This window comes from Mobula birostris, chromosome 6, assembly GCF_030028105.1.
Source record: "Mobula birostris isolate sMobBir1 chromosome 6, sMobBir1.hap1, whole genome shotgun sequence".
Lineage (NCBI taxonomy): Eukaryota > Metazoa > Chordata > Chondrichthyes > Myliobatiformes > Myliobatidae > Mobula > Mobula birostris.
In genome coordinates, this window is record NC_092375.1 from 84,852,755 (window position 1) to 84,879,522 (window position 26,768).

Sequence of the window (26,768 nt, forward strand, 5' to 3'; positions counted from 1 at the left end):
CTGAGTTTCAGAGCCGAGAGGTAATGTCACAGCTGGTCAAACCCCACTTGGAGTACTGTGCTCAGTTCTGGTCACCTCACTACAGGGAGGATGTGGAAACTATAGAAAGGGTGCAAAGGAGATTTACAAGGATGTTGCCTGGATTGGGGAGCATGCCTTACGAGAACAGGTTGAGTGAACTTGGCCTTTTCTCCTAGGAGCAATGGAGGATGAGAGGTGACCTGACAGAGGTGTATAAGATGATGAGAGGCATTGCTAATGTGGATAGTCAGAGGCTTTTTCCCAGGTCTGAAATGGCTATCATGAGAGGACACAATTTTAAGGTGCTTGGAAGTAGGTACGAAGGAAATGTCAGGGGTACATTTTTTACGCAGAGAGTGGTGAGTGCGTGGAATGGGCTGCCGGCGATGGAGCTGGAGGCAGATATGATAGGTTCTTTTAAGAGGCTCCTGGATAAGCACATGGAGCTTAGAAAAATAGAGGGCTATGGGTAACCCCAGGTAATTTCTGAAGTAAGTACATATTTGGCACAGCATTGTGGGCCAAAGGGCCTGTATTGTGCTGTAGATTTTCTACATTTATATCTTTCTAAAGGAACCTTAGCCTTCTTGATCTGTGATATTTTGATTAGTTTAGACAACTTTGTTAAACAATCTGTTGTAAAGAATGCTTCTCATGATCTAGCTATTAAAAATCAATGTATACAGTATATACATCAGATTCAGTGGAGTTAATTACTTCTTTACTGCTGCATGAATTGGATCAACATGTTGCAAGCAACCATCTAACCAGAAAATGTAGCGCTTATTCAAAGCAATTTAAACATATGTAAAGGAATGGTAGAGGTTAGATGTGTGCCCCTGCAACACATTTCAGCCAATTATGAAAGTCTGAAATTAATTAAGCAGATGATAAAATCTTTTCTTGCTCTTAATTTATAATCTGTCTATTTGATTTAGTTGGTGCGCAATCAGTAAAGTTCCCAAGTTTCCTGTCAGATGCCAAGTCCTACCAAAGCAATGATTTAGTGATGGAAGTTCCCCACCCATGTGCTCATTACTTTAAATGTTTCACAGGATCAGTCACAAATTTAGTGAGTCAGCAAAATCTTTTGTATCAGAACGTTTGCAAACAGTATATTTCAATGGCGTTGAATGCTTTGAGCTGCATTTGGTTTGCAACAATCCAATATGGTCATTTCTTACACAGTCAACACTTTGTGGAGGAATTTTTTAAAAATGAGGCTTACATTCTAAGAATTCTTTTAACAGCAGTACATGGAATTTTCTGAATGTGAAGCTAATCTATATTCGCATCTCCGAAGGGTCTAATCTTTATTCCACTTCACAGAAAATATATATATACACACACTATGTATAAATGTCACATACAAAGATTGCTATATGAAACCAGAGGAAAGAGAAACATCCAGTGACCCAGCGACTGAAATCAGAAATACAGTATGTACCTGTTTTCTCTTTAAAGCGATAATTACCTCGAGTTCATTTTGGGTCACTCTCCTAGTTTCGTTTTGAAGTTTAAGCATGAGACATGCCTGAACTTCATGAATTTGATGTGGTTTGGAGGATCATGAATGCATGGGGACAGGGCAGTGGTAGAGCAGAACATGCTGTTGCCTCATGGATCCAGGAACCCGGGTGCAGTCTATGTGGAGTTTATATGTTCTCCCTGTAACCACCTGGGTTTCATCCCACATTTCAATGATGTGCCGATTGGTTGTTTTGAATTGCCTCCAGTAGTAGAATCTGGAGGAAGTTTTTTAGGAATGTGTAGAAAATAAAATGAGGCTAAGTTAGGATTAGTCTGACAATGGATGCCTGGTACTTGGTGAGCCAAAGGAGCTGCTTCTATGATGTACCATGACCAAATGTCTTTATTGGCTTCAGAGTTGTAGCCACATTAATCTGGATGCTTTTTCTTATAAGACTGCTTACATTTCACATATGGAAAACACTCACAAGAGTCTTGTAAACTTTTCAAGTACACAGTGAAAACTTTATGTCACACACCTAAAAATCACAAAATCATGTCATGTTAATAGTGGCTACCTGGCTGAAACTGGCTAATAGGTGCTGGATTATTTTACCATCCAAATACTATTCTTCTCTCAGCACTGGTAAATCCTCTATTTCAGATTCATCTTTTGAGATTACATTAAATGCTTCTTCTAAAACACACACCCAAATTGTACTAGCTTGTCTAAATCTCATGTCAAGAGATTCACATGTACAAGTCCGTGGTCTGTAAAGTCATTTTCCAGTGCGGCTGTAACTGTTTAATTTTGGTCCCTAAACAGATTCAAACTTTCAAATTGTCCTGTTCACTTAAATAGATACAAAAGGACATGCAGGACATTTGAAGAAGAAAATGAGAGTTCCTTTTTGATTATGACTTTGGTTAAATCAAATGTTTCTCATTCTTTATAATTTGGAAATGAAACATAATTGACTCATATCTGGTTAAGGTGTCAGTAAGAAATAATTACATGAAGATTTACAGCAATTTACAGCATATGGCCTTTCATCCATTCATTATCTTACAACTTCAGCAATTTGTTTGAGTCATGCCAACATCTGAAATATTCCCACTCTATGTGGGTGTTCTTTAGACTTTTGTACTATTAGTCACTTCCAAGGTCATATTTAGTCAATGGTTTACATTACAACACATTGAAAAGTAGAATTAGACTAAACCTTGGTACAGTTTCAAAGTTAAATTTAACATATTCTCCATGTTAAATAATCCACAAAATAAGAAAAGGGAATCTAGTAGAAGAAATATAGCCTTAGGCAATACTGAATGAACAAGAGGGAAGCTAGTTCATGCCACGCCATGACAGAAGCAAAGCAGAAAACCAGCCTCAAGCCTTAACAGTCACTGCAGAAGAAATTGGCCTTCTTCCATAGGAGTGACCAAAGAAGGGCGGCAAAGGTGGAAATTAGCCTCTTGCCTTACTGAACAGTGGGCAGTGAAAGTAATCCAATCTCATGCCAGATATTGAAGTGAGAAATAAACATGCCACCACATACAGCGAAGAAGGTGACCAGCCTAATGTCACAAGTAGGAAACTTGGCCTCGCGCTGCACCAAACAGCCAAAAGAAAAATAACTCAAAAGGTGCAGGTGCTAGAACCCTAAAATAAGAACAGACAATGATGGAAGTGCTCAATAGATCAGGCAGCATCTGGAGAGTAAGAAACAGAATCTGGAAACAGAAAGAACAAATTTGAGTTATTTCTTTGCTTACCCAGTGTTCATTCACCTCAATCAGCTGGTAATAATTACTTGTTTTTTTTATTAAAGTAAGCTCAAACTTAATTTTAATTCCGTTGTTATGCAAAATAAGTATAAATAAGTATAAAAACATTCTGAGTTTCTTTCGTGTATATTTTGTCCACATTTCTATCTGCAAAGATTGGCTGTGTCCAGTTTTCCTCTTCGTATGATGTAAGGCGAGGTTCCCTTTTCACTGCCTGTTATGACTTGAGGTGAGGTTCCTTCTTTGCTGCCCATCACAGGAAAAGGTTAGTTGAATTCTTTACCGTTGGGCATGACGGCAACTTCACCTATCCTCATACTCAAACGTAGAATTTTTCATTGCTAGTTCCATCACAGTTTTGTTTGACCAGCCAGGGTTGTTAGCCCTGAGCTGAACCCCCAAACCTGGAGGATTGGTGGACCACTCTTAGTCTGGCCTCTACCTTTTGACATGTTTGGTAGAACAGGTGACCCTACCAAGAGCCAAAGCATAAAGCTCTGCCTCCAGCAGACATAGCTCTCTGGGTCATTGAGGCACACAAGGGAGTGGGAGGAGACAACTGAATGAATTCGCTAGCTGCATGAAACTGCTCAAGTAAAGCAGTACATCACACACAAGTATTCTATGCTTAAAACTTGTGGAAAGTTGCATGTGTCAGCACCACACACAAAATGCTGTGGAAACTCAGCAGTCCAGGCTGTATCTATGGAAAAGAGTAGTCAACGTTTCAGGCCGAGACCCTTCTTCAGAACAGAAGTGTGTGGTCCTTGGATTTTCAGAATCTCCAAATTTTCTCTGATTTGTTAAATGTCAGCACCTCGCCTTTCTAAACAACAATATTTTACACTGCATTGTAATATCTTGAGGTTAAATAGTACTAACATAAAATATAGCAAAACTTAAATCAAATGAAAGACTGTATTCACCATCACATGAAGAGCCAAATCTTCCAATGGGATGCGGCTGGAGCCAGCCTACATCAGTACTGACCTAATGTGCAGTATGTTGGATTTGGAATTAGAATTAGTCTATTATTGTCTCATACTGTGGTAGAGTGAAAAGCTTGTCTTGCAAACTGTTCATACAGATCAAACCACGACATAGTGCACTGTGGTAGTACAAGGTAAAACAAGCAGAGAGTGCAGAACAAAGCAAAAGAGGAAGTGAGGTGCAGGCAGACAAGAAGCTGCAAAGGCTGTGACAAGGTAGTCTGTGAGGTCAAAGGTCCATTTTATTGTACTACAGAGCCATTCAAAGGTCTTATAACAGCAAGTAGAAGCTGTCGGTGGACCTGCTGGTACGTGCATTCATGCTTTTGTATATTCTGCCCAATGGAAGTGGGGAGAAGAGAAAGCGACTGGGGTGGATGCGTCTTTGACCTGCTGGCTGTGTTTCCGAAGCAGCAAGAAGTGCAGACAGAGTCCATGAAAGGGAGGCTCACGATGCGCTCTGCTACGTCCCCGACTTTCCGCAGTTGTTTTGTTTTTGCTGTTACAGACAGATCAGTCCACAAAAAAAGCTTTTTTTTTTTTAACAATCCCCTGAAGGATTCGATGAGCTGGACCCTCAAGAATTCAGGAATGGCCATCACCATGGCGGCCATGGCTGGAGTGGACTTCAGGTCAGATTAAAGTGTCGAAGCCCGAGAGTGGAAAACAAACCAATGTTTAGCCAATTTAAGTGCCGAGCCAGATTAAAAAGATTAAAGCGCCAAAGCCGAGAGCAGAAAAATACCTGAAGTCCAGCTCACTTCTCCATGTCAGCTAATATCCCGTAGCATCAGCATATCCTATCTGTATGGGGTTGATCTGTCTCCCTCTCTTCCTGTTACTACTCTTGGGTGGGAGGTGCGGGAGGTTTTGTCCACGACACCAGATTCAAGAGTTTTTGCTACCCTGCAGCCATCAGGGCTCCTGGACCGGCTTCACCCACCTCAGCATTAAACTGGTCCACAGCTCTGGACTCACTTTCGGGGACTCCGCCGTTCATATTCTATCCATTATTTGTTTACTCTTTCATTGTTTGCACCATTTGTTTTCTCACACATTGGATGCTTGTCGGTCTTCTGTGTGGTTTTTCATGAATGCTGTTCTGTTTCCTTGTTTTGCGGCTGCCTGCAAGAAGATGAAATTCGAAGTTTGTATATTGGTTATACATACTTCAGTAATAAAATTTACTTGAACTTTGAACCGTCACGATTCCAAACTGTGAGGCATTCTGACAGGATACTTGTTATGGTGCATCAATAAGAATTGATAAAGGTTGACGGAGCATGCCAAATTCCTTCAGCCTCCTGAGGAAGTAGAGGCATTGGTGAGCAGTGACATCTATGTGGTTGGACAATGACAGGCTGTTGGCAATGTTCTCGCCTAGGAACTTGAAGTTCTCAACCCTGTAACCCTCAGCATGTTGATGAACGCTGGAGTAGGGGCACCACCCCCCTTCCTGAAGTCAATGACAATCTCTTTTGTTTTACTGACATTAAAGATAAGGGTGTTGTCATGACACAACATTATTATATCTCCTTTATCTCCTTCCTGTACTCTGACTTTTCATTATTTGGGATGCGGCCCACTACGATATTATCATCTGCAAACTTGTAGATAGAGTTAGGGCAGAATCTGACCACGCAGTCATGTGTAAAATAGGGAGCTGAGGACACAGCCTTGCAGATCACCAGTGGATGATCGTGGCGGAGGAGTTGCTGCCTATTCTTACTGATTGCAGTCTACTAGTCAGGAAGATATTTAATTTATTCTAAAGGCATCCGTTAGTCTTGCAAGACCATGGATCTGCAGCTGGAAAGTCTTCACTCTCCAGGGCGCAAGCCTGGGCAAGGTTGTATAGAAAATCAGCAGTTGCCCATGCTGCAAGTCTCCCCTCTCCACGACACCAATGTTGTCCAAGGGAAGGGCATTAGGACCCATACAGCTTGGCACCAGTGTCGTCACAGAGCAATGTGTGATTAAGTGCCTTGCTGAAGGACACAACACGTTGCCTTGGCTGGGGCTCGAACTCACGACCTTCAGGTCGCTAGTCCAATGCCTTAACCACTTGGCCATGTGCCCACACTAGTTAATATAAATCAAAGAGGACTGTGTGTCCTCATAATCTAATCTAATCTAATTCTATCTAATCTAATTCTCACCCTTGAGTATACCTAATGACTGATTATCCCAGGAAGTAGAGAAGTTCTTAGATTTCTAGACCACCATTTAAATAAATTTCTCTTCATCTCAGATCTAAGCATGCAGATTCTCATCCTGACTGCAAAGGGCCACTCAGCTTCGCTTGTTGAGGGGCCAGTCAATAGGTCTGGGCTGTTCACCGCTCTGAGAAGGCACTAGGTCCACAGCCGTTCACTAAATGCAAAAAAATCCAAATTGCAAGCAAAGGTTCATTTTATCGTCAAAGTATGCATGTACAATACAACTCTGATATTTGTTTACTACAGATAGCCATTAAATACATAAAGATAATGGGGATTGTTGAAAGAAAGGGCATCAACCACCTCCCCCCCGCATGAAAATGATAAAGAAACAAAACTCGCAGACGCCAACATCCCTCATCCCTTCCCTGCCGAAAAAAAAGTGACAATAGCATCAAATCAACAGACTAATTAACAAAAAGAGCCCTCTTTTTGGCCAAATAACAAAAAATTGACGCAACACCCACCCACCAAGCGGCCACAAGAAAGAGGGCCACCAAAAAACTGATGGAAACCAATATAAAGTACAGTCCCATAATCACATAAATCTCAGAACACTGGAAAAAATCTTTTCATCTGCATGTGAGAAGAGCAGCCGAACTCAGTCCTTCCGTAAAAAGTGACTGCTGATCCGCGTCTGAACACTGCATATCCGGGTCTCAATGCTGCTAATTCGGGTCGGAATGTGCTGATCCGGGTCTGAACGTGCTGATCCGGGTCCGAATGCTGCCTGTCCAGTTCTGAATGTGCTGAGCCGGGTCTGAACGCACTGATCCGGGTTTGAATGCTGCCTATCCAGGTCTAAATCTGCTGATCCAGGTCTGAATGCGCTGATCCGGGTCTGAATGCTGCCGATCCGGGTCCGAATGCTGCCGATCCGGGTCAGAATGTGCTGATCCGGGTTTGAACGCGCTGATCCGGGTTTGAACGCGCTGATCCGGGTTTGAATGCTACCCATCCGGGTCCAAACGCGTTGATTTGGCTGCTGACCATCTTCGCCCTGGTGGACCCCTCTGCATTCACCTCGATGTTTCAATCTTCCTCGTCACTTCAGGATGGGGTCGTTCGTGACCCTGCACCTCATCTTGGGTCTGTTCCGTGAGTCAGCTTGTGTTCCCAGAAAATTTCGCCCCCCCCCCGATATCTAATCTCCACGAAGCAGCTCTCCGGACTCAGCAGACCGCTGGATCCTTCGATCAAGTTCCAAACTGTACTTCACAGGCTCCAAAGTTTCCGTAACCCGGACAAGACAAAAAGAACCAACAGTAGGAGCTGAAAAAGTGAAACAATCGGAGAGATCTGCTATCTGGAAGATGTCCAGTCTCTATCCGACATTTGATTGGGCATTTCAATAATGGAATTGATGGCTTTGTGGCAAAGTTGTGGACGATATGAAGATTGGTGGAGTACAGGTAGTTTTGAGGAAGTAGAGAGGCTACAGAAGGACCTACACAGAGCAGGAGAATGGTCAAAGAAGTGGCAGATGAAGCGCCCAATCAAATTCCTGCTGGCATAATTTGACCCAGAAACCATGGTAATTGTGTTCTTTTAAAAAAAAAATCATCATCCATATTGTGCTAAAATTTTAAAAAATGTACCTCACAATTGAATTCCTGGACAATAAGACCATAAGATATAGGAGCCGAATTGGGCCATGTAGCCTATCAAGTCATGGCTGACCCATTTTTCCATCTCAGCTCCAATCTCCTGCCTTCTCCATGTATCCTTTCATGATCTGACTAATCAGGAATCTATCAACCTCTGTCTTAAATATACCAGAAATTTACTACTCTCTGGCTAAAGAAAGTCCTCTTCATCTCCATTCTGAGACTGTGTCTTCTGGGCACCACGGGAAACATACTCTCCACTGCCACTTTATTGAGGCCTTTCAACATTTGACAGGTATCAATGAGTCACCTCTCATTCTTCTGAATTCCAATGAATAAAGGCCTAGAGCTATGGAACACTCTTCATAAGATAAGCCTTTCTAGCTCAGAATCATTTCTGAGAACCTCCTTTGAACCCTCTCCAATGTCAGCAGATTCCTTCTTAGATAAGGGACCCAAAACTGCTCACAATACTCCAAGTGAGGTCTCACCAGTGCTTTTATAAAACCGTAACACTACATCCTTGCTTTTATATTCTAGTCCTCTTGAAATGAATGCTAACATCACATTTGCCTTCCTCACCACAGACTCAACCTGCAAACTCACCTTTACCGTATCCTGCACAAGGACTCCCAAATCCCTTTGCACCTCCGATTTTTGAACTTTCATCCATTTAGAAAATAGTCTAACCTTTTACTTCTTCCACCAAACTACATGACCATGCACTTCCCGACACTGTATTCCATCTGCCACTTCTTTGACCATGCTCCTAATCTGTGTAGGTCCTTCTGTAGCCTCTCTATTTCCTCAAAACTACCTGTATCCACCAGTCTTCATATTGTCCACAACTTTGCCACAAAGCCATCAATTCCATTATTGAAATCATTGACATATAATGTAAAAAGAATCAGTCCCAACACAGACCCCTGTGGAACACTACTAGTCACTGGCAGCCAACCAGAAAAGACTCCTTTTATTCCCACTCTTTGCATCCCACCATTCAGCCAAAACTTTATCCATGCTAGTGTCTTTCCTGTAATACCATGGGTGCTTAACTTTTTAAACAGCCTCATGTGTGGCACCTTGTCAAAGGCCTTTTGAAAATCTATGTACACAACATTCACCAGTTCTCCATTGTCTATCCTGCTTGTTATTTCCTCAAAGAGTTCCAACAGCTTTGTCAGGCATGATTTTCCCTTGAGGAAACCATGCTGATTACAGCCTATTTTACCATGTGCCTCCAAGTACCCCAAAACCATATCCTTAACAATGGACTCCAACATCTTCCCAACCACTGAGGTCAGACTAACTGGCCTATAATTTCCTTTTTTTCAGCCTCTCTCCCTTCTTAAAAAGTGGAGTGATATTTGCAATTTTCCATTCCTCTGGAATAATGCCAGAATCAATTGATTCTTTAAAGATCATTACTAATGCTTCCACAATCTATTCAGCCACCTTTTTCAGAACCTATGGGCATATACCATCTGGTCCAGTTGACTTATCTACCTTCAGACCTTTCAGTTTCAGAAGAACCTTCTCCCTAGTAATGGAAACTTCACAAATTTCTGCCCCCTCACACACTCAAACTTCTGGTATACTGCTAGTGTCTTCTATAGTTCATCTGCTATTTCCTTGTCCCCATTACTATCTCTCCAGTATCACTTTCCAGTGGTCCAATATTCATTCTCGCCTCTCTTTTATACTTTATGTATCAGAAGAAACCTTTGGTATCCTCTTTAATGTTATTGGCTGGCTTACCTTCATATTCCATATTTTCCTTCTTAATGAGTTTTTAGTTGCCTTCTCTTGGTTTTTTAAAAACTTTCCAATCCTCCAACTTCCCACTAATTTTTGCTCTATTATATGCCCTCTCTTTGGTTTTTATGGTGGCTTTGACTTCTCTTGTTAACTACGGTTGTGTCATCTTGTCTTTAGAATACTACATCCTCTTTGAAATGTCTACATCCTGCTCCTTCCAAATTGCTTCCAAAAACTCCAGTCATTGCTGCTCTGCTGTTATCCCTGCCAGTGTTCTTTTCCAATCAATTTTGGCTAACTCCTCTCTCATCCATCTGTAACACCCTTTACTCCACTATAATACTGATAGATCTGACGTTAGCTTCTCCTTCTCACATTGCAGAGTGAATTGTATCATGTTATGATTTTGTTCCTCTGAGTGTTCCTTTACTTTAAGCTCTCTTATCAATTCTGGTTCATTGCACAATACCCAATCCAGAATAGCTAATCCCCAAGTGGGCTCGACCATAAACTGCTCTAAAAAGCCATCTCATTGGCATTCTAAAAATTCCCCCTGTTGGGATCCAACACCAACCTCATTTTCCCAATCTACCTGCATATTGAAATCCCCATTACTATTGCAACATTGTCCTTTTGACAATACTCTGTTGATATAGAAACGAACATTGAAAACAATTCCCCAAATAAGGATCACCAACACTCTATATAATAACAGTAAAACTTCCTTATCTTTGTACACCAACACTCTTCTTAACAAAGTCCCACAATCCACTTGACTTCACGTGTTTGATCTGCCTGCCTGTCTTCTTTTTGCAATGCAGGAAGCAACACATCAAAATCGCTCTGCACTCCACCATCCACAATGTTTAAATTGCATTCTTCATTTATATTCATCAAACTAGAGTCGATAACCACACATTTTTCCCACATTGTAATCTATTTGGCACTTTCATGCCCATTTGCTCAGCTACCTCTTTCCCTTTGCAAAGTAAAAAGCTGACGATGTTGGAAATCTGGAATAAAATAGAAAATGCTGGAAATGTCTGGCTGCATTTGTGGAAAGAAAAACATAGTTCACACTTCTAGACAATTATCTTATTTCAGAAGTTTCTTTTTCTGGTCATGAGTGTGGTTTCAGTTGCAGAACGAGGGAGAGATGGACAGTACAGCAGCCAGAGACCTGAAACATTAATTCTATTTCTCTCTCTTCAGATGCTGACTGCCTTACTGAGGGTTTACAGCATTTTCTGTTTATATTAAATCCCTTGGCAAATTTCCTTGGGTCCTCCAAAACTCGCTTTCCCATGTAGCTTGGTAACTTCAGTAAATTTGGATTTTCTTACTGTCTAAGTCATGAATATGAATATTAATTACTCAGGATCCAAAACTGACCTCTGTAGCAGCTAGAATCAGTCTGCCAACCTGTAAATGACCTGGTTTTTCCAATCTCAGTTTTCTGTACATAAACCAATCCTTTATCCATCCTAATCAGCCTTGATATTAAAAATTAAGCTTTCAGGTGGCAATTTATCAAATGCTTTTGGAAAATTAGTAATTCCTAATAATTCAATATAATTAGAATTATCCTATAAAACAGGCTTTTAGATCTAGATTTACACAATTTTAGTCACCTTCATATCTCCACTTCTTTCTTTTTCATGGGTTTTAGTGATGTTAATTACCATTGATCATTGTCAATTACTGGTATCATGAAAGCCTTTCTTTCTTTCTATTTCTATAGTATTCACTGAGCTTCATTCCTTAGTCTTTTATCTATTTTCCGTAATGGCTATTCTTTGGAACAAGCAATCATATTTTGATATTTACACTTTTTCATTGTTGCAGTGATTCTTACAATTTTTTTTTATATTTCTTATAAATTTATGCTATTAACACATTTGCTCATTTTGTGCCGTATATTGCTGACGCCCACAATTTTTGTGATCCCTTGACCTCAGGGGAATCTTTACCTTTAGATTATTGTCTGGTTACATCAAAGGTTATAAAGAAAAGAAGCCATTCGGCAGCATGGTGGTGCAGCTAGCAGAGCCACTGCTTCACAGCTCTGGTGACCTGGCTTCAATCCTCACCATGTTCTTCCTTTGATCACATGGGTTTCCATCTGGAGCTCAGGGTTCCACCAACATCCCAAAGGTACGTAAATTGATGTCTGTAAATTGCCGCCAGTGTCTGGGTGAGGAGTGAAATCTGGGGAGAGATATGGAAAGAAGAAAGTGGCATTTGTGTAGGATTAGTGTTAACAGCTATTTGATAGTTGGTGCAGTCTCCGTGGGCCTAAGAGTGTGTTTCTATGTTGTATGACTCCTTGAGTAACATCTAAGCAATGATACTAAACTTGGCTCCAAGACATATGGGACCCGAAAAATGTCCCTAAACACATTCTATGAATTCATGCTTCAAACTACATTTATTAACTTGTTTTGCCAGCTTAAATATTTTTTCATTTCCTCAATTGTGCTTGGGGGGTGGGGTTCGTCACACAAGTTTTTTTTTGTTCTTTATCATCTACACCCTTAAAAACCCCACTTCCCCTCATTCTGGACCAAAATCATTCTTCACTTCTGCCCTTATACCACATGATCCCACTTGCCCCTCTGCCCCTTTAAATTTTGTCCTTCCATTCTAATCTTCAAGCATCCTGGACTATTTAATTCACAGTGTAAGTGATCATTCAAACATAGATCTACAGAATACTTTAGGGCATAGTCATTTATCCCTGTTTGTGCTAACATATGCAAGTTTTGTTTCCAATGCTTTGTGAATTCACATACAAACTTTAACATTATTCCATTTTTCTTTGAACAATCTTTACTTACCTTAGCACTGAGCTCTTTTGCCTGGAAGCAATTAAAAACGTGAAAGCAATGACTCACAATAATCCAATCTATTCTTGCCTTCCTCCCTGTAAATCTCCATCCCGACAGATCCTTAGTGTAAGTGCAGAGACATTCAGAAAAGTCAAGCTTTGTTGTTGGACTTCATGCAGTGAAGCACAGCTGGAAAAATCACAGACCAAACTCAGCCAGCAGGCATGTGACTTGTTTTTCTGGCTCTTGCAGTGGCTAAATACCAGAAATTTGGTGTGGTATTAACAACATTTCCCAGTAAGAAATTGCTATTTGGCCATTATTATCAATAAAGAAAGTCAGACATCCATTTAGAAAGTGCCTTCCAAAGCCACAAAACAAGACTTGAGTATAATCCGTGCTGTTCTGTAGGAAAGGCAGTGGCTAATTAACGTACAGCAAGAACCCACTGGGATGAACTGCTGGATGATAGGTTTAGAGGATTCGATACTGTTTCAGCCACTGGAGTGAAATCAGAATGAGGTTTAATATCGCTGGTATATGTCGTGAAATGTGTTGTCTTTGTGGCAGCAATACAATGCAATACATAATAATAGAGAAAAAACATGAATTACAGTAAATATGCATATAAAATAGTTAAATAAGTTGCGCAAAAGCGGTAATAAAAAATTAGTGAGGTGGTGTTTATGGGTTCAATGTCCACTCAGAAATCAGGTTGCAGAGGGGAAGAAGCTGTTCCTGAATCATTCAGTGTGTGCCTTCGGGCTTCTGTACTCCTTCCTGATCATAGTAATGAGTACAAGGCATGACCTGGGTGGTGGAGGTCCTTTTTGAGGCGTCATTTGTTGAAGATGTCCTGGATACCATGGAGACTAGTGCCCATGACGGAGCTGACTGAGTTTACAGCTCTCTGCAGCTTACTTCGACCCTATGCAGTTAACCCCCACCCCAGACGGTGATGCAGCCAGTTAGAATGTTCTCCAAGGTACATCTGTAGAAATTTGTGAGTGACATTAGCAAGATTTTACAGAATATACTCCTTTGTGCAGGAGCAATACTCTGGAATATTTTATACTCAGCTGAGGAGGTAGAAAATGTTTAATGTTAAATGTGAATCTCTGTACGTCTGATATATATCTCACTACATCCGAATATGCAGTGACTTAAATTACAATCTATAATAATGCAATGCCAAGATTTAATTATCAAGATATTATAGCAATCTAGAGTTGTAATATTTTCTCAACCACAAGAACATCTGCAGATGCTGGAAATCAAAAGAAACACACACAAAATGCTGAAGGAGCTCAGCAGGCCAGGCAGCATCTTCTGAGTTCCTCCAGTATTTTGTGTGTGTGTTGCTTTGTAATATTTTCTGTGTGGTCATCTTTCCTTTATGGGAAGGATGATATTTTTAGGTATTGTTAGATGGGACCTTCGTGCTGGATTATATTGAGTAACAGACATGAATACAAATGAGAATCAGACTTTAAAATAAGCCATGTAACATTCATTGATGGTTTGAGGACACTGAAACCAACCATTGAACATGGGACACACACACAATGCTGGAGGACCTTAACAGGTCAGGCAGATCTATGGAAATTAATAAGCAGTCGATGTTCTGGGTTGAGTGAGACCTGTATCAGAAGTGGAAAGTATACAGGACAGAACAATAGGTGAATGTTTACGTTATTCTGGACAGAATGAGATTGCAGAAGGATTAAGTGGCCATTTTGTCACAATGCATTATTAAAGACATATTCTTGTCTCTTAAAGACATATTTGTTTGTCTCTCAAAAACCTGGACATCTGTATATGCAGGGAGCTCTCACTCAATACTGTGATAAAAGGAGCATAATTTGAGGATCTGGAATTTTGTATTCAGACCTCCTCAGACCATCAAAGGTGTGTTGTCAGTTGAGAATTGTTTCTGTTATAATTGCATAATTCTACAAAGTTACCTATCTACACTAAATGTTGGAGTAAACTATGTAGTTATAAATATTAAAACGGTATTTAATCTCCTGTTGTTATCATCATGCTTAAGGAGTTTAAAACCTCAATATATTTTTGAATTAAAGATCTTCTCTGAGAGATTTTTCCAGAATGCCTCCTAGCTGTGCTGAAAAAGGATCTTTTATATCAACAGCTCTAATCTTGGCATGGGTCATTCACAGTAACAATTCAAACAACGCTTTCTTGCTCATTTTTTCCTTTGGTTCATCATGCACACCATCCTATCCGCCTTTTCTTTCCAACCTTCTTCATTCTCCAAATCACTCTGCTCTCCCAGTGGAATTAGCCCGTGTCTAAGTCATCCAAAAAGATCTAATTTTGAAGAGTTTTCAGAATTTACATACTCTAAGGAAATTTTAATCACAGCAATATAAGAAATTAAACTATCATTTTGCCTGCAGATGCTATGAAACATATGTTATGGGTGATACATCATAGCCCACATTTAAAGTGGCTGTTATTTTTATACATCAATGACAATTTTTCTTGCTATAATAAAATAATTTTGGTTTACTATGTTGACTTTGTGGCTCAATAATTGTCAGTTGCTTTGCATATTTTCTTGCTTTAATTAATTCTCCCACCAGGCCACATGGTCCCTGTTTGATATTCCTTGTGGTTTTACAGAAATTGTCAATAGAGGTGCTGCCTTGCTTTCTTCATAATTGTACTCACGTGCTGCGCCTCGGACAAGTTCTCTGAAATAATAACGTGAAGGAATTTAAAGTTGCTGATCCTCTCCACCTCTGATCCTCTGATGAGGACTGACTCATTGGATCTTTGGTTTCCTCCTCCTGAAGTCAATAATCAGCTCCTTGGTCTTGCTGACATTGAGTGAGAGGTTGTTGTTGTGGCACCACTCAGCCAGATTTTCAATCTCCCTCCTATGCGCTGATTCGTCACCACCTTCGATTCAGAGACCATCCGTGGTGCTGTCAGCAAACTTAAGTATGGCATTGGAGCCGTGCTTAGCCTCACAGTCGTAAGTATAATGTACATAGAGCAGGGCCAAGCACACAGTGTTGTGGTGCCCCTGTGCTAATAGAGAATGTTGAGGAGATGTTGTTGCCAATTCAAACTGACTGGAATCTGCAAGTGAGGAAATTGAGGATCCACGTGCACACGGAGGTATTGACATCTAGGTCTTGGAGCTTATTGATTAGTTTTGAGGGGATGATAATATCGAATGCCAAGCTGCCAATGTCCATGAAGAGCATCCTGATGTATGCATCTTCACTTCAAAATGGATAATTGGGGAATAAAAATAAATTATTTTTAACTGGCAGTTGAAAACTAGCAACTGGTTGTTAAAGCCATATTGTGTTTTACTAGTTTCCCTGAATTGTTCGATGAGTTAACAGGGAAGGATGAAGAGAGAAATACATTTTTAGTTTGGTTGGATTTTCAGAAAACAGTTGATGAGAACCCCATATAAATGGTTCTGCAGCAAAGCTGAGGGTTAAAGAATTGTGGCAACTTGGGTAAAATACTGGCTCATGCCAAGAAGAGGGATTGTGGTAAGTGGTTGTTTATCAGTCTCTACATGCCCACCCTACCAAGGCCTTTCAATATTCACTAGGTTCCAGTGAGATCCCTGTTATCCTTCTTAGTTGCAGTGAGTACAGGCTCAGAACCATCAAAGTCTCCTCATACATTAACCCTGTCATCACTCTTGTAAACTGCCTCTATACCCTCTCCAACACCAGCACATCCTTGTTTAGAGATCGGACCCAAAACTGCTGACATTCCAAATGTGGTGTGACCACCCAACGCCTTATAAAGCCTTTATATTCTGGTCCTCTCAAAGTGAATGTTAACATCGCTAACATACTACTGACTTAACCTGCAAATGAATCTGTAAGGAAACCTGCATGAGAACTTCCAACTCCCTTTGCACATCTGTTTCTAGTTTCTCTCCCCATTTAGAAAATAGTCTGTGCCTTTATACTTTCTGCATGGCAATGCACTTCCCTGTGCTGTATCCAATCCACCACAAAACAATCAATTTTATCATCCAGATTGTTAATATATAACATGAAAAGTAGCAGACCCAACACCAACCCCCGCAGAACACTAGTCACCGACAGTCAACAAGGGCCCCTCTATTCCCACTCTGCCTTCCGCCAGTCAGCTGACCATCTGTCCATGTTGATTCCTTTCCTGTAATCATGGGCACCCATCTTGTTTAGCAGCCTCATGTGCAACACCTTGTCAGGGACTTTTTGAAAATCCGAGTAAACAACATCCACCGACTCTCCTTTGTCTATCCTGTTTATTACTTTCTCAAAGAATTCCAGCAGATTGATCAGGCAAGATTTCCCCTGAAGGAAAGCATGATGTCACCAGCCTATTCTCACTATACTTTTTCTCTCTCTCCTTTTTCTCCCTCTGTTCCTCTCACTGTACCCCTTGCCCATCCTCTGGGTTCTCCCCCTCCCACTTTTCTTTCTCCCTAGGCCTCCTGTCCCATGATCCTCTCATATTCCCTTTGCCAATCACCTGTCAAGCTCTTAGCTCCATCCCTCCTCCTCCTGTCTTCTCCTATCATTTTGGATCTCCTCCTCCCCCTCCCCCTCCCACTTTCAAATCCCTTACTCACTCTTCCTTCAGTTCGCCCTGACAAAGGGTCTCGGCCTGAAACATCGACTGTACCTCTTCCTAGAGATGCTGCCTGGCCTGCTGAATTCACCAGCAACTTTGATGTGTGTTGCCTATTTTATCATGTGCTTTCAAGTACCCCAAAATCATCATTACTAATGAACTCTAAAACCTTACCAACTGCTGAAGTCAGGTTAACTGGTCGATAATCTCTCGTTTTTTGCCTCCCTCTCATCTTAAAGATCAACTTTTGCAATTTTACAGTCCTCTGGAACCATTGCTAACCCTAGTGATTCATAGGAGATCACTACTAATGCCTCCACAATCTCTTCAGCTACCTCTTTCTGAACTCTGGGGTGTAGTCCATCCAGTCAAGGAGACGGATCCACTTGCAGACCTTACAGGGTCCAAGGGTCCAAAGCTCCTGCTCCTTGAATACCAGGAACTACACTCGCTTCCGCCTAACCTGATTTTACAGGTCTACCTGCATCTTGAAATATCACATGACTATCATAAATGTGCCTTTCTGACAAGCCTTTTCTGTCTCCTGTTGTAATTTGTACCCCACATCCTGGCTGCTATTTGGAGTATATAGTTTCCTTCAGGGCCTTCTTACCCTTGCAGTTCCTTAACTCTACGCCCAAGGAGCCTGATTCTATGTCACTTCTGGCAATCTTTTTTACAACAGAACCACCCCATCCCTTCTGCCCAGCTGTCTAGAGTTTTGATAAGATGTGTACCCTTGGCTGTTTATCTCCAGCTGTAATCTTCCTTCAGCCACAACTGTCATACCAGCCAGTTTCTAACTACACTACAAACTCATCGATGCTGTTTTGTATACTGCTTGCATTCAAATATAACACCTTCAATTCAGTATTCTTCTCCCCTCTTCTCAAGTATGTCTCCATGCTGCCCAAAGTTAAGTTCTTATCCCTTTCTAAACCTTCCAACTTTTCTTTATTGTGGAAACTTCAGTAATCTCTCCTATACTCTCTTTGCCTTTTACTTTGTCCATACTCTTCAAGCTGTTGAACCCAAACAGCACCACCCCCAACTATTTAGTTTGAAGTTCTATCCTCAGCCCTACTTAAGCAATTCACCAGGACCCTGGTCCCAGCATGTTTCAGGTGCAGCCTGTCCCATTGGAGCAGCTGAACAACACACACAAACTGCTGGAGGAACTCAGCAGGTTGGGCAGCATCCATGGAGGGGAATGAACAGTCGATGTTTTGAGCTGAGACACTTCATCTGGACTAACTCAAGATTTCCAGCATCTGCAAATTCTCTTCTGCCTCCATGGAAACAGCTCCCTCCTTCCCCAATACTGGAGTCAATGTCCCACGAATTCAAGCCCACTTCTCCTGCATCAATCTTTCAGTCACGCATTTAACCTTCATATTTGACAACCCCATACCAACTGTGTAAGTGCAGGTGCAGTGAAGTGCATTGCATCAAATTCTGCTCATCACACCTAAGGAAGATGAGAGGGTCCAAAAGCGAAAGGTGACTTTCTGGAATGGGTTACATATGAGAGATGTCAGCCACAACATTAGTGGAAAACTCTGACTGTTTTCCCTGGAACAAAGAAGGTTGAGGTGGGATTTACTAGAATTGCACAAAATTGAGATAAGTTTAACTAGGCAACAGAAACAATGCTGTTCCCATTAACATTTAGTTCAGCAACCTGGGAACACAAAAATAAAGTGATGGGCAAAAGAGTCAAAGTATGAGGACAACTTTTTAATGCAAGAAATGATTGCAATATGCAAATCACTGGCAGCAAGGATGATGGAAAATGAATCAATGAGTGTCTTCAAAAATAGACTGCATATGCACTCAGGGCGATGAAATGGAACAGTGCAGCTGAGTGTGAGAGCCTGTGCCAACTCAATGGACTGAATGCCTTCCATGTGTGCTGTATTGGCTTTATGCTTCAACATGGAGCAACTACCAAAGAGCGTGGCTGGTGAGGGCTTTTCTCAACATATTATTCATGAGATGTAGGTACTGTTGGTCATGACTGGATTTATTACCCATTCCCAATAGCCCCTGAATTGAATGGTTTGCTAGACCATTCTGAAAGACAGTTAAGAGTCACCTTCATTGCTGTAGTCTGGAGTCTCCCAGTGAACCAACCATGTACAGGCTGCAAATTTCTTCCTCACTCCAGCTTCGGAGAGGGTGCAGCAAAGTTTTACAAGGATATTACCTGGACTGTGTTGTATTAACGAGCAGAAGGCTGAGGCATTTTAGAAGCATATAAAATTATGAAAGGTATAAATAGAATAGATATTCAAAATGTTCTTCCCAGGGTGAAAAGGTCAAATATTAGATGACATAGGTTTAAGGTGGAAAGGGGGAACGCTGAAATGAGATTAGATTAGATTAGATTAGATTATGAGGACACGCAGTCCTCTTTTATCGTCATTTAGTAATGCATGCATTAAGAAATGATACAATATTCCTCCGGTGTGATATAACAGAAACACAGGACAGGCCAAGACTGAAAAACTAACAAAACCCACATAATTATAACATATAGTTACAACAGTGCAACAATACCATAACTTGATGAAGAACAGGCCATGGCACAGATAAAGAGTTCGAAGTCTCTCAGAAGTCCCACATCTCACGCAGACGGGAGAAGGAAGAAAACTCTCCCTGCCATGCCCGACCACAGTCTGACTCTGAGTCGTCCGAAAACTTCGAGCTCTGATCAGCCCTCCGACACCGAGTACCAAGCACCATCTCTATCTGAACGCTTCAACCTCAACCTCGGTCACCAGCAGCAGGCAAAGCCGGGGATTTTGGGGCCTTCCCTCTGGAGATGGGCAAGGAAAGTATTTTTGCACAAAGAATGGTAGGTGATTGGAACTTGCTGCCGGAGAAGTGCTAGAAGTAGATACAATAGTGACTTTTAAGAGACATTCAGACAGACACATGAGCAGGAAGGGATACATACCATGTATATACTGTAGACTGAAATCACAGTTTGTGTAGACAAGGTGAACCAAAGTGCCATTTCATATGCTGTACAGTTACATGTTCTATGAAAGATGATACTGATTCAAATAGATTTTTATAATAATCTGGCAGTTTTATGGAAACCGGAGGTGCATGAGCCAGTCCTCAACAGGGGATCAGAGGTGGAGAGGGTCAGCAATTTATAATTTCAGACGATCTGTCCTGGGTCCAGCATGCATGTGCCATTACAAAGAAGGTGTGGCAGCACCTCTATCTCTTTAGGGTCATCAACAGGTTATTCCTTTCCATAGATGCTGTCTAACCTGCTGAGTTCCTTCAGAATTTTGTGTGTATAACTCTGGATTTCCAGCTTCTGCAGAATCTCTTGTGTTCATATTTTGAAATGATTGTTCTGTTACATATTGAAAATGAATGTGCGGTTTGCAATTACAGTTCTTAGTTTTAACAAGGCTAATTTAATACTGTAGTGTGGACACTAACAATCAACCAGATGAAGACTGAAGTACGATCAATTTGAAATATTTAATGTTTCTTCTAAATAAAATATGATTTTAATTTAATATGCATATGCACCAAGAGACTATTTAGCTGGTGCAATTAACTTCAAAATGTTATTTGCCTTATCAATCCCTGGGAAACCTACCTTAACACAAGGCCCATCTCCCAGATACTTCTTCCAACTTGAAATGCAAGTAATTCACATTGCCAGAAACATCCAAAATCTTTAGTCTCATCACCTTGAAACCTTGAAATACAAACACTATTTCCTACTCCATCGATGCTGTCTGACCCAGAACAAGGATTTCTAGAATTTTCTATTTACATATCAAATAAATTTTTTTTAAACTTTTAGCATTAACAGATATGACCTCTTTGTGACATTTGCACCTTCACTGTACCATTTGGATAGGCAAAATCAGATTAATAGTTCTTGCGTACTTCAGCTGAAAGGCACTTCCAGATTCTGACTGAATACCAAAGAAACTGGAGATGAAATCCAAAATAAAAACAGACAATGCTGGAAACACTCAGCAGGTCAGGGGGCATTGGCAGAAAGAGAAATAGATTTCATGGTTCAGGTAAACATTCCTTCATCAGAACTGCAAAAGAGAAAATAGTTTTAAGTTGCAGAGATGGTGGGAAGGAAATGAAAAGAACATATGGGATAAGGTGGGGCCAAGGATGCTGAAGTGACCTGGCTGGTAGATTAATCAGAAATAAATTTAAAATGAATTATTTTAAGATGAGGGCAGTTAAAATGGAGCATAATAGCCTCAAAATGCAGAGGTGTATAGCTATGGTAATTGAGAGTGAGGAACTGAGCCAAGATTACACTGGGATGAACTGCAGCAGAATGAACTGATGCAAACAAAGACAGCATGTAACTTTACACTGTTGTATTTGCTCCTGAATCCATAATAATAACAATAATATCATTAACCAAAATCTTTGTTTTAAAAAACTCATAAAAGACACAACACCTTACTAAAAATACAAGCCTGATCCAGTTTTAGAGTCAGAGTCCTACAAATTGCATTATGTCTGATCCATTATTACAGAGAGGACAATCCATAATAACTGTCTGGATATATTATTACAGGATAAACAAGAACAACTTATTTAATAGATTATAGTCATTCCAAATACTCAAAACATACAGAAATCAATAAGTGAAAAACAACAAAAATATGCTGAATTAGAAGAGAAAATTTAGAGACTATGGAACATGAACAGGGTTTGCATTCTCCCAATATTAATATCTACAAGTGGTATCATCCCAAAGTCACTACACAATAGCATTAAACAATTGGGCCTACACAGCAATATTTATGTAAATCTCCAGATAGCCACAATACTAAACACCACTACAATAGTCCAAAAGTTCCCAGCAATTGAGAAATGAGTGTGCTTGGCTATATGCCCATACCTCAGGATTTACCAGCTTGAGCTGAGAAAAAGTAAAAATACAACAATAATGTTAATAACAATAATAACTTTATTTATATACCACCTTCCATACATTACGATGCAAACTCAAAGTGCTTTACACAGATTGTAAAGATAAATAATATAGCCATAAAAGTCTGAAACAAAATTAAAAATCATAAAACAAATATTATACAGAATAAAATATACTCAAATATACCAAATTATGTAAATGTAATCAACATCAACAGGCATTAAGTAATCCTATAAGTAGGCCAAATTTAAATGTAGGTTTTTTAGAAGTGTTGTGAAACATTCCACAGTACTAGCCTGAGGTATTTCAGTCAGTACAGTATTCCAGATTTTTGGTGCATAAGAGCAAAAGGCTGCATCACCAGTTTTTATATGCTTGGCTCTAGGAAAACAATTAGAGATGTAAGGGGATAGGCACTCCAAAATATATGGAGGAGCTAGATTATTCAGAGCCTTACATACAATTAAGAGTATTTTAAAATTGATCCTGAAGGACACGGGCAGCCAGTGCAAAGATGCCAGGTTTTCTTTTTTAGGTTAAGATTCTTGCCGCTGCATTTTGACCCAGCTGCAGTCGATTTATCTCTTTCTTAGGCAGTCCTGAAAAGAGTGCAGTAGTTTGATGGGCTAAAAACTGAAGTGTGTATCAGTTTTTCTACATCTTGAATAAAGTCCTGCAATGTTCCTTAAATGAAAGAACACAGTCTTAATAATATGGTTAATATGTGATTTTTAATTTAGCTCGGAGCCAATAATAATGCCTGAATTCTCTACTCCTGGCTTGATTTGTAAGGCCAGATGTTCAAGTTTATTTCTAAGACTCACATATTTTATTGCTACTAGTAACCAATTTCTCTGTTCTTTTCCTTACTTAGCTGAAGGAAATTCGAACTCATCCATTCTGCAATGCTAGTGAGACATGGGACCACTGGGGTTAGGCCCTCGAGTGTAATAGACAAATACAGAAGGCTGCAGCTTGTCGGGCTGTTCTTCCAGTTTACGTTGGGCCTCATTAAAACAGTGCAGGGGGTCACAGACAAATACTTTCAGAATAGCATTTGGGGTGGGGAATTAGAGCAGCAGGTAACCAGAATCTCAAGGTCACCCTGTGGACGCGGGTCACCCCGACTCTGCGGGTGTTCCACAAACTGCATTCGATTTGGCCAATGCAGAGGAGGACCGAAAGCGCTGCACCGGACTGCTAAAAGTGCAAGTATCTTCGGCTGGCAAGACTCGGTGGTGGGATGTTAAAAAGGGAAGCAGTAAACGAACAGGTGTTGCTTCTGTTCGCAAGTACACGGGGAAGTGCTACGCGAAGGGAAGTGACTAGTGGGGAGGGAAGAGCCCGCAGGTGAACAATCATGGACTGCTGAAAGGAGAGATGTAAGGAGAGCTCTTCATGTTATCTCTCTACAACTCCTTCAACCAGGTTATTCTTCGCCGACTTTTCCTCAGGACAGCACTGCACTCGCCCTATCATATCAGAGATAGTCCCTTTGTCCAGTCCGTCCCTCCCCACCGGAACTTAAAACTACGTCGCCTTCACTTTCTCTCAGCTTCGAAGAGCCTTGGATCTAAACACAGATGCTGCCTAGGTGGGGGGGGGGGGGGAGGACGGGGGCGAGGATGCTGCTGAGAGACTCTAGCATTTTCTTTTTTTATTTTGGATTTGGCTCTTCGGATTAAGTAACATAAGGAAACGGTTTTTATTGCTGCGCTTTGTTACTGATCTGTAAGTGGCGGAAGAAATGAAAACACCTGACATGAGTGCAAACGTGTGCCAGGTCTGTTTGTTTAAGGGATTTGGACAGAATGTCATGAGCAGATAGTTACACAATCGAGGTCCAGCAGCGATACTTATGGCAACATCTTTGTCAAACTTCTCTATACAGTACCGCCAGTTCCATCTCATCTCATCTACCATGAGATGACCTTAAAAACGTCAAATTTCAAATCTGTGATAATAAATCTGATTCGGATTCTTAACTGCAAATAATACTGAGCTCCGGTCTAATTAGTAGAGTATAACCTCCTTCTTGTTGAGTTATTGGTTTCTGCAGGGCTTTGTAGTCATATTATTGATCTGTTCTACCTTAATACACTCAAGTCCGTTAACATTTAAGATTTCCCTCATTAATTGGGTATTCCTTTGTTGTGTCTTATTATTTCCCACTTGTCTAGATTGAATTCTATTTTGCCACGTTTCTGTCCGACTGATATAAAGCTTTGCTCTTGACTTGATCACACATCCCTTTTTTTTTTAAATCTCCAACATATTTCATCTGGAACAGCTCAGATTGGTAACTATTTCCCTTTTCAGTCCACAAGTATGAAACCTGGAGCAAGAAGTCGACAATGAAAACTCTGTAGAAAATGTTCGGCATTGATGGGGTTTTACAGGGGCCCCGTCCCCCGCCCGGTAAATTTCCACTCTGACATAGACGTAGCCACTTCTGTTAGCAACTGGGAACTATTGAGTTCGTTTGTTAACGATCTCTATCGGGCGAAAATAGGGACAGCGCCTTAAACTGATCCATTTGCAAAAATACGATCCGATAAAATTGCAAAGGCGAAGAAAACTGAGACGGTGCCGGCAAAAGAGGTGTAAGAGCAAAGTCGGGGTAACTAAAATCGCCAAACAGACGATAATAGAAACGAAATACAACGTCAACGATCGGATTAAACCTGCTCGAGCCCAGATTAGAGCTTTCTTGGGTGCAGAACGCACTGAAAACCGCTAAAACTCTTTTAGGATTTCAAGACCGAGCAGCATGTCACCGCAATGAATTTGGATTTTTTTTCAATCTGATTTTCAATTTCACTCATAGATTACACGCGCGGTCTAAATTTCTTCGTTGCTTTTGTAAATACTTGACACGTTTCTAAGAAATTCTGATATCACATCAACAGCGCAATGTTCTCGCCCAAAGCAGTATAGAAATCACAGCACCACAAGATCAAACTGCTTTATTGCATTTTAAGACATTGTTTTAGTTACCGCCGATTTGGTTTGAACAATAAGGCTACAGTGGTAACTATTACATTTTCAAGGGGATTTGCAGTTCATAAAAAGGAAGAGAAAATGGAAAGATGGGTCCTATATCCATTTAGAGCTGATTCCACTGAACAGGGTATTAATTCGATTTATTGATCAATTATTTTTATAAAAACATATCGCAAAGAATCGAAATAATTTTAACAATTGAATCAACAGGTCCTTTGTGAAAGTTAGCTTAATGTGTGGGTAGAGCCGATTTTGTGTTGTTATTATTACCAAAACTGGAGTTACCGCGTCCTTAAATCTGTTGAAAGTAATATTGCTGTAATATTTGTGCTATTATTTAAATATTTCTAGCTATTTTTGATAATAATTTGCATTCCAGTTTTTAAAATACTTCCATTCTGTCATATTCTGTCATGGTCAGTAATTTTTGGTGAGGATAATTCAACGTCACTTTACAGATTCAATTTACTTCACAAAATTTGGTTTCCGCGTTTGCACTAGATGCGGGTGCAGTTTCTTTTTTAAAGTTTAATTGTGTGTATTTATTAGTGGTGCTGAACCGGTTCGGATACGCTTATTGATAAACTTCAGTATATTAATACCAACCATTACATGGTCGCCTTTCGTTTTTCAACGCCGACTCTTTGTCAGGAGTAATTTATCTTCACTTATATTTCGAACCGCATGAAGTTTCCAAGCGGATCCACAGAGAAAACTGCAGTGGGCATCTATGACCCAACATCGCCTCGTGCCTCGTGCCACGCGCCACCAGACTGTGAGAACCCCTTTCTCCCTGTGCAACTGGAGATGCGCTCCAACCGTACCCGTCGCTTTGGAGAAGCTGGGGGTATTTTCATTCAACCTATCCAATGTGCTCCCCTATCTTTACTGATTTAATTCCATTTGTTGTCTTTGACTTGATAATCATGAACACTTGCCCAGTGTAAATCTATCTGGAGTCGCTTCTGGCTGGGCGAGGATCCATTTCCATTGTATCAAATGGCCGAAAGAGTCCGAAGGGTAGCGAGCAAACTCCGGCTTCTGCATGTAGCTCTCTTCTGTTCCTATTATCTAGATTTCATTATAAGGCTATGTTCCTCTGGTGCCCTAATGGTTTCCCACTGATCAATTGCCGGAAACATCTCAATTTCCTCCTTATTTCTCTTCAGCTCATTTCTGTTGCCCGCTGTCATTGTCTATGTTCCATATTTGCATACAAGCTAAACTTTCGTTTCGATGGGCCTAAACTTTGTCTTTACATTTGTTCCCTGTCCTTTTTTGGTGCAATTTCGATTTAACAACGTTATTGTTATTCAGAAATCAACAGAGAACTGCTGGTGGGGGGTGGGGTGCACCGCGGGGAGTAGGTTGTGCAGAACTGTATGCTTTCAGATTTGCTGTCAACGAATTACTTACAATGGGGGGCGCAGAGCCGTGTCACCATGGGCAGTGGCGATCTCAGGGAATGCAGTTCCGCTGTGGTCTTTCTGTCACGTAGTCCTTGAGCTCCGAGCCAGTTCAAA

General features: G+C 40.8%; 1 long non-coding RNA gene across 2 annotated transcripts; it reads right to left on the reverse strand.

Annotated features, from left to right (window-relative positions):
* Positions 1–1,443: 1,443 nt before the first annotated feature.
* LOC140199830 (uncharacterized) lies at positions 1,444–26,768 on the reverse strand. Of its 2 annotated transcripts, none has more exons than XR_011886503.1 (3): positions 26,662–26,768; positions 11,943–12,060; positions 1,444–5,393 (listed from the first exon to the last, which is right to left on the reverse strand). It is a non-coding gene; the product is annotated as an uncharacterized lncRNA (long non-coding RNA). The 2 variants fall into 2 exon arrangements; XR_011886502.1 differs by having other exon boundaries at positions 11,823–12,060.